Below are 13,352 nucleotides of genomic sequence, written 5' to 3'. Positions count from 1 at the left end.
AAAATGCATGGGATCACATAATGGGGCAAAGTCTCTCACACTCAGTCAGGGCAGATATTGCCTTCAAGTCAGTTCAATGGGGCTTCAGTCAGAAGGGAGAGATCTAGCACAGGCCAGAGAAACATCAGTGACTGTCCTTCAAGTACAATTCAGAAGCTACCTTGGGATGTCCTAAAATAGAATCTGTATGAAATGGAAGCACTAGCAAGGTGAAATGAATCTTTTCCAGTCCCATGAAATGGGACATTGTGAACAGGAAAGAAAGATTAGCATTGATGTTGCTCCTTCCCATCTCACGATTTCACAATGTGCTTTAACATCCCTATTATGTACTTCTGAACAGTTTCATATTACAGGAACAACGCCAGAACCACCAGACTCAAAAACAGTTGCATTGCCCAAGCAGTAAGGCTGATCAACACCTCCATCCACTAACTCCACCACTACTTTATTATTTCCCGTCAGTCACTTTACATGCAGCCTAGTGCCACCTTATGGACATAAATCAACCTATGTATATAAGCTACCTTGTGTATTTATATTTATTGTGTTTTTTGTGCTGCATTGGATCCAGAGTAACGATTATTTTGTTCTCCTTTGCACTGATGTACAGGAAATGACATTAACAATCTTGAACACACACGCGGTGCTGGAGGAGTCTCATAAAGCGTCTTAGCTCAAAACAATGACTGTTCATTCTTCTCCATAGATGCTGCCTGGCCAGCTGAGCTGCTCCAGCATTTTGTGTGCGTTACTCTGGATTTCCAGCATCTGCAGAATCTCTTGTGTTTACAAAAACAAAATGCCTTAATGATCAAGTAATCAGTTTAAATAAATTTGGTAAAAGGTTAAAGATTAGCTTTAATTGTCACAGGTACATCAAAGCATATCGTGAAATGCCTCATTTGCATCAAATCAAATCAGCGAGGATTGTGATGGGCAAGTGTCGCTACACTTGTGGTGCCAGTATAGGATGCCCAAAACTCACTAACCCTAACCCATGCTTTTTCAAAATGTGGGAGGAAACTGGAGCATCTGGATGAAACCCATGTGAACATGGGGTGAACATAGAAACTCCTTACAGGCAATGGTGGGAATCGAACCCTGATCTTGCAGATGGCTGCTGTAAAGTGTTGCATTAACCACTACACTATCGCTCGGTACTCTGCATCCCAACAGGCTCAAAACATGAAGTATGACTATTGGCTTCATACGGTCAGCCCATCATCCCAGGAACCAGTGTAATGAATCTTCCTCAGTGACAAGCATAACTTTTAATAGGTGTACACAGTATGCCAGGTGCTGTGTCACGAAGTACAAGTGCAGTAAGGCTGCTTTACTCTTTTACTCAAATTCTCTCAAAGTAAAGTCTACAGAAAGTGATGGATACAGCCCAGACCATCACATGTAAAGACCTCCCCACCATTGAACACATTTACAAGGAACATGGCCACAGGAAAGCAGCATCCATCATCAAGGACCCCAACCCCAACCATACAGGCCATGCTCTCTCCGCACTGCTGCCATCAGGAAGGAGATACAGGAGCCTCAGGACCCACACCACCAGGTTCAGGAACAGTTATTACCCCCTCAACCATCAGGAAGGAGGTACAGGAGCCTCAGGACCCACACCACCAGGTTCAGGAACAGTTATTACCCCTCAACCATCAGGAAGGAGGTACAGGAGCCTCAGGACCCACACCACCAGGTTCAGGAACAGTTATTACCCCCTCAACCATCAGGAAGGAGGTACAGGAGCCTCAGGACCCACACCACCAGGTTCAGGAACAGTTATTACCCCCTCAACCATCAGGAAGGAGGTACAGGAGCCTCAGGACCCACACCACCAGGTTCAGGAACAGTTATTACCCCTCAACCATCAGGAAGGAGGTACAGGAGCCTCAGGACCCACACCACCAGGTTCAGGAACAGTTATTACCCCTCAACCATCAGGAAGGAGGTACAGGAGCCTCAGGTCCCACACCACCAGGTTCAGGAACAGTTATTACCCCTCAACCATCAGGAAGGAGGTACAGGAGCCTCAGGACCCACACCCTCAGGTTCAGGAACAGTTATTACCCCTCAACCATCAGGCTCTTGAACCAGTGTGAATAACTTCACTCACCTCAACTATGAACTGATTCCACAACCTATGGACTCACTTACAAGGATTCTACAGCTTATGTTCTCAGTAGTATTTATTTATTTTTTATTTGCATTTGTCTTGTTTTGTACATTGGTTGTTTGTCAGTCTTTATGTATAGTTTTTCATAAATTCTGTTGTATTCCTTTATTTTCCTGTAAATTCCTGCAAGAAAATGAATCTCAGGGTAGTACACTACTGTGCAAAAGTCTTAGGCACCCTAGCTATATATATATGGGCCTGAGGCTTTTTCACAGTGATGTATATGGTGACATATACTGTGCGTACTTTGATAATAAATTTACCTTGACCACACCATAGCCGCTGGCACCTGCTTGCTGGCTTTCATTGACCCAGTACTCTTTTCCCTCAGAGCTGAGAGCGACTGGTCACCTATTTTACACAACTTCCGAATGAGAGAGTGCGGTGTAGAACAGATTCCCCTTGACCGAGAGCAGCACGGTAGCATAGTGCTTAGCATAATCGCTTTATAGCGCCAGCGATCACCGATCAAGGTTCAATTCCAGACGCTGCCCATGAGGAATTTATAAGTTTTCCATGTGACCACGTGGTTTTCTTCCAGGTACTCCAGTTTCCCCCCACATTCCAAAAAGATGCACAGGGCAGCGTCAGTAAGTTGTGGGGTTGCTATGTTAGCACTGGAAGCATGGAAAACGACGCATTTCACTTATGTTTTGATGTATGTGTGACAAATAAAGCTAATTTCTGTTCCTAATTGGTTCTGCTCCTACATCTTCAGGTCGCGGTCAATCAATTTAAATCTCTTCGAGTTGCAATAGTTCAACACTTCCACTAGGTGGCAGGCGCGGTTCAGTTTCACTGACTCTGGACTCGTCTCCGTGGGTCACCTGCTCCAATGATACAAGACCGATCGATGAAAACAACTGAGAATTTCAAAGCAGAAAAATGAGCTTAAATAAAACCCGATTACAACTGATTATGTTAGAATATCATAAAAGAAAGATTGAAACCTATCGAAAGGTGAAAGGCGTTGACAGACTGGATGTGGAGAGGATGTTTCCTATAGCGGTAGAAGACACAGCCTCAGAATAGAGGGGCGTCCTTTTAGAATGGAGAGGAGGAATTTCTTTAGCCAGAGGGTGGTGAATCTGTGGAATTCTTTTCCACAGGCTGCTGTGGAGACCAAGTCTTTATGTATGTTTAAGACAGAGGTTGATATATTCTTGATTGGTCAGGGCACAAAGGGATACGGGGAGAAGGCAGCAGATTGGGGCTGAGACGAAAATTGGATCAGCCATGATGAACCAGTGGAGCAGACTCGATGGGCCAAATGGCCCAGTTCTGCTCCTACATTTTATGGTCTTATGTTGGCACGTCCATAACATTTATCGAAATGAACAATCCTTAGAGTGGCTGGGTGGAGGTATGTCTCTACCAAAGGAGGTGTAAGGTGCTCCTTCCCTCCGCTAGTCTGCAGGTTACCCTTGGGCAAGGTGTAGCACCTGCTTAGCACCCCCCCACCCGATCAGGGTCACGTGAAGCCATGGGGGCAGGTGGTGGATGGTCATACGAGCAGCCGGTGCAGATCACAAGTCCTGGTTATGTGACCACTGACACCAGGCGGACAATATCTGAATGGTGTTGATAATGGCTGTCATGTAAAGACATTGCCTACAAGAAGGCCATTCTCTATCAAAGCCATGATTGCCTAAATCATACGACACGGCACATAGCTAACAAATCTTTATAGTAATGCAGCACTACAGCCTATCGGCCCATCTACTCTGTGCCTCGTCCTATCTACCTTCACTTGGGCCATAGACCCCACACATTTTTATTTTTAGCAATACAGCGCGGAGTAGGCCTTTTGAGCCGCACCACGCAGCAAGCCCCAACAAACCCAATTAACGCTAACCTAATCACGGGACAATTTACAATGACCAGTGAACCTACCGGGAATGTCTTTGGACTTTGGGAGGAAGCCAGAGGATCCAGAGAAAACTCACGAGTTCCACGGGGAGGACGGAAATTGAACTCCGAACTTTGTAACGCATCCAGCTGTGATAGTAATGTGCTAACCACTACAGCGCCATCTCTTACCTCCCTCTTCCATGTACTGATTGAAAAGTTACAATTGAACCTGCATCTACCACTTCTGCTAGAAGCCCGTTCCACATTCACACCACCTTCTGAGTCAAGAAATTAACCGTCAGATTTTTTAAATAGTCATAGAGTGTGGAAACAGGCCCATTTCCCTCTAAACCAGGGGTTCCTAACCTGGGGTTTACAGCCCCTCGGTTAATGTTAGGGGTCCAAGGCATAGGAAGGTTGGGAACCGCTGATATAACTCTTCCCTTTCTGTGTTATTGTCCAAGTGTATGTTGCTAATGTACCAACCTTAACCATTGTTTCACCTTTCACCATGAACTTATGACCTCTAGTTCCAATCTCCACGCAACGTGAGGGGAAAACAGACAGCATGCATTCCCCTTACCTTTAAAAGCAGTTTCCCTTCGGATTGGTACATGAATGAGAGAAGTAAGGAGGGCTGTTATTCGGGTGCAGGTAGACAGGGCTAGGCAGAAAACCAGACCAGATGGACCAAAGGGCTTGTTTCTGTGCTGTCGTGTTCTATGATAACAATTATATTTCCCCTAGAGTGGGCACATTATAAAATCTGCCCCACAAATATGCCTACTGATATCGTTCTGTGGCACAGCCACTAAGCTGTCGGATACACACATTTCAGCCCCAGCTGAAGCAATTTGAAATAATCAAGCAATGTGTTATTTATTTATTTATTTTATTGAGATACAGTGTGGAACAGACCCTCTGGCACTTTCAGCCGCACCACCCAGCAGCCCCCGATTTAACCTTAGTCTAATCACAGGACAATTTACAATGACCAATGAACCTACTAACCAGTACGTCTTTGGACTGAGGGAGGAAACCCACACCGTCACAGGGAGAATGTACAAAATCTTTACAGACAAGGGCAGGAAATGAACCTGGGTCACTGGTACTGTAAGGCATTGCAATGACCACTGTGCTAATCTCAACTTTGCTCACATTAAATTTAGTCAACGTGCCTGCACTTAGTGACCACTTGATTATGCAACTCCTGTAGATAATAAAGTGGCCACTGAATGTATGTCCATGGTCTTCTGCTCAATCTCCATTAGGTACCTCCCATACCTAATAAAGTGGCCACTCAGTGTATGTTCGTGGTCGTCTGCTGCTATAGCCCATCCACCTCAAGGTTCGACGTGTTGTGTTTTCAGAGCTGACTGTCTGCACACCACTGTTGTAATGTGTGGTTGTTTGAGTTTCTGTCGCCTTCCTGTTAGATTGAACCAGTCTGGCCATTCTCCTCTGACCTCTCTCATTAACGGAGTGTTTTCACCCACAGAACTGCTGCTCACTGGATGTTTTTTGTTTTTCACACCATTCTCTGTAAACTCTAGAGAGTGTTGTGCGTGAAAATCCCAGGAGATCAGCAGTTTCTGACATATTCAAACCACTCCGTCTGGCACCAACAACCATTCCACGGTCAAAGTCATTCAGATCCCATTTCTGATGTTTGTTCTGAACAACAACATGCTTTTATGCACTGAATTGCTGCCACATGATATTTGCACTAATGAGCAGGTGTACAAGTGTACCTAATAAAATGGCCATTGTTTCAATTCAAAAAACTCTGTCATTGGGAAACAGCATCCATTATCAGGGATCCCCACCACTGAGCTCTCTTCTTGCTGCTGCTATCGGGAAGGAGATACAGGAGCCTCAGGTCCCACACCACCAGGTTCAGGAACAGTTATTACTCCTCAACCATCAGGAAGGAGGTACAGGAGCCTCAGGACCCACACCACCAGGTTCAGGAACAGTTATTACTCCTCAACCATCAGGAAGGAGGTACAGGAGCCTCAGGACCCACACCACCAGGTTCAGGAACAGTTATTACCCCCTCAACCATCAGGAAGGAGGTACAGGAGCCTCAGGACCCACACCACCAGGTTCAGGAACAGTTATTACTCCTCAACCATCAGGAAGGAGGTACAGGAGCCTCAGGACCCACACCACCAGGTTCAGGAACAGTTATTACTCCTCAACCATCAGGAAGGAGGTACAGGAGCCTCAGGACCCACACCACCAGGTTCAGGAACAGTTATTACTCCTCAACCATCAGGAAGGAGGTACAGGAGCCTCAGGACCCACACCACCAGGTTCAGGAACAGTTATTACTCCTCAACCATCAGGAAGGAGGTACAGGAGCCTCAGGACCCACACCACCAGGTTCAGGAACAGTTATTACTCCTCAACCATCAGGAAGGAGGTACAGGAGCCTCAGGACCCACACCACCAGGTTCAGGAACAGTTATTACTCCTCAACCATCAGGAAGGAGGTACAGGAGCCTGATGACCCACACCACCAGGTTCAGGAACAGTTATTACTCCTCAAACATCAGGATGGATGTACAGGAGCCTCATGACCCACACCACCAGGTTCAGGAACAGTTATTACTCCTCAAACATCAGGAAGGAGGTACAGGAGCCTCAGGACCCACATCACCAGGTTCAGGAACAGTTATTACCCCCTCAACCATCAGGAAGGAGGTACAGGAGCCTCAGGACCCACACCACCAGGTTCAGGAACAGTTATTACCCCCTCAACTATCAGGAAGGAGGTACAGGAGCCTCAGAACCCACACCACCAGGTTCAGGAACAGTTATTACTCCTCAACTATCAGGAAGGAGGTACAGGAGACTCAGGACCCACACCACCAGGTTCAGGAACAGTTATTACCCCCTCAACCATCAGGAAGGAGGTACAGGAGCCTCAGGACCCACACCACCAGGTTCAGGAACAGTTATTACCCCTCAACCATCAGGAAGGAGGTACAGGAGCCTCAGGACCCACACCACCAGGTTCAGGAACAGTTATTACCCCTCAACCATCAGGAAGGAGGTACAGGAGCCTCAGGACCCACACCACCAGGTTCAGGAACAGTTATTACTCCTCAAACATCAGGAAGGAGGTACAGGAGCCTCAGGACCCACACCACCAGGTTCAGGAACAGTTATTACCCCCTCAACCATCAGGAAGGAGGTACAGGAGCCTCAGGACCCACACCACCAGGTTCAGGAACAGTTATTACCCCTCAACCATCAGGAAGGAGGTACAGGAGCCTCAGGACCCACACCACCAGGTTCAGGAGCAGTTATTACCCCTCAACCATCAGGAAGGAGGTACAGGAGCCTCAGGACCCACACTACCTGGTTCAGGAGCAGTTATTACCCCTCAACCATCAGGCTCCTGAACCAAAGGGGATAACTTCACTCAACTTCACTTGCCCCATCCTTGAAATTTCCCACAACCAACAGACTCACTTTCAAGGACTCTTCATCTCATGTTCTCTATATTTATTGATTATTTATTTATTATTATTATTATTTCTTTTTGTATGTTGTCTTCTGCACTCTGGTCACAGTTGGTGCGGTCTTTCATTGATTCTGTTATGGATATTATTCTATAAATTTATTGAGTATGCCCACAAGGAAATGAATCTCAGGGTTGTGTATGTACTTTGATAATAAATTTACTTTGAACTTTGAAACTCCGGCATTAAAAAGGGCCACTTTTCAACATAATTGTATAAGGGCTAAGAGAGTTGTAAAAGCGAGCCTGAAGGCTTTGTGTGTCAATGCAAGGAGCATTTGTAACAAGGTGGATGAATTGAAAGTACAGATTGTTATTAATGATTATGATATAGTTGGGATCACAGAGACATGGCTCCAGGGTGACCAGGGATGGGAGTTCAACGTTCAGGGATATTCAATATTCAGGAGGGATAGACATGAAGGAAGGGGAGGTGGGGTGGCATTGCTGGTTAAAGAAGAGATTAACACAATAGAAAGGAAGGACATAAGCCGGGAAGATGTGGAATCGATATGGGTAGAGCTGCGTAACACTAAGGGGCAGAAGACGCTGGTGGGAGTTGTGTACAGGCCACCTAACAGTAGTAGTGAGGTCGGAGATGGTATTAAACAGGAAATTAGAAATGTGTGCAATAAAGGAACAGCAATTATAATGGGTGACTTCAATCTACATGTAGATTGGGTGAACCAAATTGGTAAAGGTGCTGAGGAAGAGGATTTCTTGGAATGTATGCGGGATGGTTTTTTGAACCAACATGTCGAGGAACCAACTAGAGAGCAGGTTATTCTGGACTGGGTTTTGAGCAATGAGGAAGGGTTAATTAGCGATCTTGTCGTGAGAGGCCCCTTGGGTAAGAGTGACCGTAATATGGCGGAATTCTTCATTAAGATGGAGAGTGACATAGTTAATTCAGAAACAAAGGTTCTGAACTTAAAGAGGGGTAACTTTGAAGGTATGAGACGTGAATGAGCTAAGATAGACTGGCAAATGACACTTACAGGATTGACGGTGGATATGCAATGGCAAGCATTTAAAGGTTGCATGGATGAACTACAACAATTGTTCATCCCAATTTGGCAAAAGAATAAATCAAGGAAGGTAGTGCACCTGTGGCTGACAAGAGAAATTAGGGATAGTATCAATTCCAAAGAAGAAGCATACAAATTAGCCAGAGAAAGTGGCTCACCTGAGGACTGGGAGAAATTCAGAGTTCAGCAGAGGAGGACAAAGGGCTTAATTAGGAAGGGGAAAAAAGATTATGAGAGAAAACTGGCAGGGAACATAAAAACAGACTGTAAAAGCTTTTATAGATATGTAAAAAGGAAAAGACTGGTAAAGACAAATGTAGGTCCCCTGCAGACAGAAACAGGTGAATTGATTATGGGGAGCAAGGACATGGCAGACCAATTGAATAATTACTTTGGTTCTGTCTTCACTAAGGAGGACATAAATAATCTTCCAGAAATAGTAGGGGACAGAGGGTCCAGTGAGATGGAGGAACTGAGCGAAATACATGTTAGTAGGGGAGTGGTGTTAGGTAAATTGAAGGGATTGAAGGCAGATAAATCCCCAGGGCCAGATGGTCTGCATCCTAAAGTGCTTAAGGAAGTAGCCCAAGAAATAGTGGATGCATTAGTGATAATTTTTCAAAACTCATTAGATTCTGGACTAGTTCCTGAGGATTGGAAGGTGGCTAATGTAACTCCACTTTTTAAAAAAGGAGGGAGAGAGAAACCGGGGAATTATAGACCGGTTAGCCTAATGTCGGTGGTGGGGAAACTGCTGGAGTCAGTTATCAAGGATGTGATAACAGCACATTTGGAAAGTGGTGAAATGATCGGACAAAGTCAGCATGGATTTGTGAAAGGAAAATCATGTCTGACGAATCTCATAGAATTTTTTGAGGATGTAACTAGTAGAGTGGATAGGGGAGAACCAGTGGATGTGGTATATTTGGATTTTCAAAAGGCTTTTGACAAGGTCCCACACAGGAGATTAGTGTGCAAACTTAAAGCACACGGTATTGGGGGTAAGGTATTAGTGTGGATAGAGAATTGGTTAGCAGACAGGAAGCAAAGACTGGGAATAGACGGGACCTTTTCAGAATGGCAGGCAGTGACTAGTGGGGTACCGCAAGGCTCAGTGCTGGGACCCCAGTTGTTTACAATATATATTAATGACTTGGATGAGGGAATTAAATGCAGCATCTCCAAGTTTGCGGATGACACGAAGCTGGGTGGCAGTGTTAGCTGTGAGGAGGATGCTAAGAGGATGCAGGGTGACTTGGATAGGTTGGGTGAGTGGGCAAATTCATGGCAGATGCAATTTAATGTGGATAAATGTGAAGTTATCCACTTTGGTGGCAAAAATAGGAAAACAGATTATTATCTGAATGGTGGCCGATTAGGAAAAGGGGAGGTGCAACGAGACCTGGGTGTCATTATACACCAGTCATTGAAAGTGGGCATGCAGGTACAGCAGGCGGTGAAAAAGGTGAATGGTATGCTGGCATTTATAGCGAGAGGATTCGAGTACAGGAGCAGGGAGGTACTACTGCAGTTGTACAAGGCCTTGGTGAGACCACACCTGGAGTATTGTGTGCAGTTTTGGTCCCCTAATCTGAAGAAAGACATCCTTGCCATAGAGGGAGTACAAAGAAGGTTCACCAGATTGATTCCTGGGATGGCAGGACTTTCATATGAAGAAAGACTGGATGAACTGGGCTTGTACTCGTTGGAATTTAGAAGATTGAGGGGGGATCTGATTGAAATGTATAAGATCCTAAAGGGATTGGACAGGCTAGATGCAGGAAGATTGTTCCCGATGTTGGGGAAGTCCAGAACGAGGGGCCACAGTTTGAGGATAGAGGGGAAGCCTTTTAGGACCGAGATTAGGAAAAACTTCTTCACAGAGAGAGTGGTGAATCTGTGGAATTCTCTGCCACAGGAAACTGTTGAGGCCAGTTCATTGGCTATATTTAAGAGGGAGTTAGATATGGCCCTTGTGGCTAAAGGGATCAGGGGGTATGGAGGGAAGGCTGGGGCGGGGTTCTGAGTTGGATGATCAGCCATGATCATAATAAATGGCGGTGCAGGCTCGAAGGGCCGAATGGCCTACTCCTGCACCTATTTTCTATGTTTCTATATTCTGATGTCTAACCTTTGCTCATTAGAGAATCTCAAAACCAGCTCACCAATGATGTATCCTGGTCTGACTATGCAGTATAGTCCAGACGTTTCCCCCTTGTGCTTCCAACCAATGAAGCAATAATTAAACTGAATGATCAATTTTTGTTCTTTGATATTTAGCCTGATAGCACTCACAGGGACACAAGATGAGCGGGGAGAATGGGATTAAACTTCAGTGCAGAAATCACTCAATTCCCATGAGCATCTAACCAGTCTTGACAAGTGGTACTCGGTACAAGTTATAATATTCAGCTTCATTGTAACTTATTGTTAAGAATAAACACAGCTCTCTGTTGACGAGTGGATTAGTAATAAGTGCCATCTTTGTGAGTTGTAAATGTCACCTCCTTAAACTCATCTCCTGTGAACAGTTTTGCTCATGTAGCATCAGCTTTATGGTAATAACTGCTTCACAGAAACAGGGAGAGCTCTGGCGTGGAAGGCCACGAGCCTGGCTGCAAGAGGAGAAGGGCTGGGCATGGGACTAGCAACAGAGCTACAGGAACACCAACTGAAGCCCCAGACCAGAGATCTCTGGTGAGCTGCCGGCCCAGTAGGGGTGATGGGCTTAAGAAGAAGATGAATACATAGGGAGACAGGTACTATTTCTCCCTCTAAAAATGTTTACCATTCAAAGTTCAGAGTAAATTTATTATCACAGTACATATATGTCACCATATATAACCCTGAGATTCATTTTCTATAGAATAATATCAGAGTCAGTGAAAGACCACCCAACTGTGGCATTCAACCAGACTGCAGAAGACAAGCAAATGCCAAAAGAAGGAACAATAACATAAATAAATAAGCAAAAAATATTGAGAACATGAGATGAAGAGTCTGGATAACACTGAGCTCTGTGATCAACTGATACTGAGTAATGCTTTGAAGAGGGATGTACAATGGGAGATTTTTCTTTTAACTCATATCAATGGCTTAGCATAAAAAGGCCTGGACCTCTGTCTGCAACACCAGCCCTTCACCAGAAGGACTGCCGTGATTCAGGAAGGCAGACCACCAGCACCTTCACAAGGGCAACGAGGGATCCTTCCCAACGCAATAGCCCAGTCCAATCCTGCCCAGAATTTTTAGGTCCGTGTGGTCCAAACCATCGCAATATTTGGAAATCCCAAAATTCATCAAAGAACCTTTGGCATTTGATTTTTTTTACTACTATTTTTGTCTATTTAGAGATACAGCACTGTAACAGGCCCAATTACACCCATGTGACCAATTAACTTTCTAACCAGCGACGTGGGAGGAATCGGAAGCACTCTGAGGAAACTCATGCGGTCACAAGAACGTACAAACTCCTTAAAGATGGCGATGCAATTGAACCCGGGGTTGCTGGCATGGTATTAGCGCTATACCACCATGTTGCCCTAAGACACTTTTCACGATCTCAAACTATTTTTAAGCCAATGAAGACTCTTTAGCAACACAGTGACTTACAAAATTTTGCAGTGAGAGTCACTCTGCTGTAGGTAGGTACTAGAAATATGCTTATGTCCAAGCTGAGAACCATTTGAACCTCACCTGAGCCCAAGGACAGGGATAATCAGGTTTAATATCACTGGCATGTGTTGAGAAATTTGTTGTTTTGCGGCAGCAGTACAGTGCAACATATAGTAATAAAAACTGTAAAGTACAATATCAGCTTGCTTTTTGCCATTTGCGCAATTTGTTCTTTTCTTTTTCTTGCGCGTTGGGTGTTTGATGTTTTCTTGAGCGGGTTCCGTGGTGTTTCTTTGTTTCGAGGCTGCCTGTGGGAGGACAAATCTCAGAGATATATTCTGTATACACACTTAGGTAATAAATGTACTTTGAACTTTAAGAAATATACATAAAACTTAAGTAAGTATTCCAAAAAGAGAGCAAAAAATAGTGAGGTAGTGTTCACGGGTTCATTACCCATTCAGAAATCTGATGGCGGAGGGGAAGAAGCTGTTCCTGAAATGTTGAGTGTGTGCCCTCACTGACACTAATCTGCCTCCCTGCTCCTAGTGGGATACTGTCCCCATAGAATCCTCCTACTGTCCTTGGTGCAGTCAAAGTGCATTCAACCCTTATACTATCCAAAATGCAGACCGCAGCTTGTCACCAATGCCCTGAGGTCCAGTTCTAATTGAACTTCAGGCTTCCAGACACCATGTTATGTGTTGCCAATGAAGAGGTGGATTTGCAAACTCAGAAAGGTTTGATATGGAGTCCAATCCAATCCTTTGCCCTTAGTTTCATTCTGTTATCAGTGTGCGACTTCCACAATTTAATTTAAAAGTTCAAAGTAAATTTATTATCAAAATATGCATATGTCCCTCCAACAGGACCACAACTTTGTCATGATTTGGAGGTGTGCGTGCCTCAATGACCCAGAGAGCTATGTTGGCTGAAGTCAGGGCTTTACGTGTTGACTGTTGGTAGGGTCACCCACGGCAGACAGGTCAAAGGGTAGAGGCCAGATTAAAAGTGGTCCACCAGTCCTCCAGGTTTGGGGGTCCAGCTCAGGGCTAACAACCATGACTGGTAAGACAAAATTGTTCTTGAAACAGCAACGAAGAATCCTTCTACTGTACATCTGAGTGTGACGCTATTCCTGAGT

At 45.0% G+C, this 13,352-nt stretch overlaps 1 protein-coding gene across 3 annotated transcripts in view; it reads right to left on the bottom strand.

Moving 5' to 3' along the window:
- socs7 (suppressor of cytokine signaling 7) overlaps nucleotides 1-13,352 on the bottom strand; it is a 161,616-nt gene that overhangs the window by 25,485 nt on the left and 122,779 nt on the right. The window contains exon 10 of one of the 3 annotated variants that reach the window (XM_063037445.1): nucleotides 11,823-12,516. The exons of the other annotated variants lie outside the window; for them this stretch is intronic. The gene's annotated coding sequence lies outside the window, so the exon portion shown is untranslated. Of the gene's footprint in view, nucleotides 1-11,822; nucleotides 12,517-13,352 lie in introns of those variants that run through there. 3 annotated transcript variants of the gene reach the window in all.

The sequence above is a fragment of the Mobula hypostoma genome, chromosome X1 (genome assembly GCF_963921235.1).
Source record: "Mobula hypostoma chromosome X1, sMobHyp1.1, whole genome shotgun sequence".
Taxonomy (NCBI): Eukaryota; Metazoa; Chordata; class Chondrichthyes; order Myliobatiformes; family Myliobatidae; genus Mobula; species Mobula hypostoma.
The sequence above is the reverse complement of the archived record's forward strand: the minus strand, read 5'-3'. Positions and strand labels throughout refer to the sequence as shown.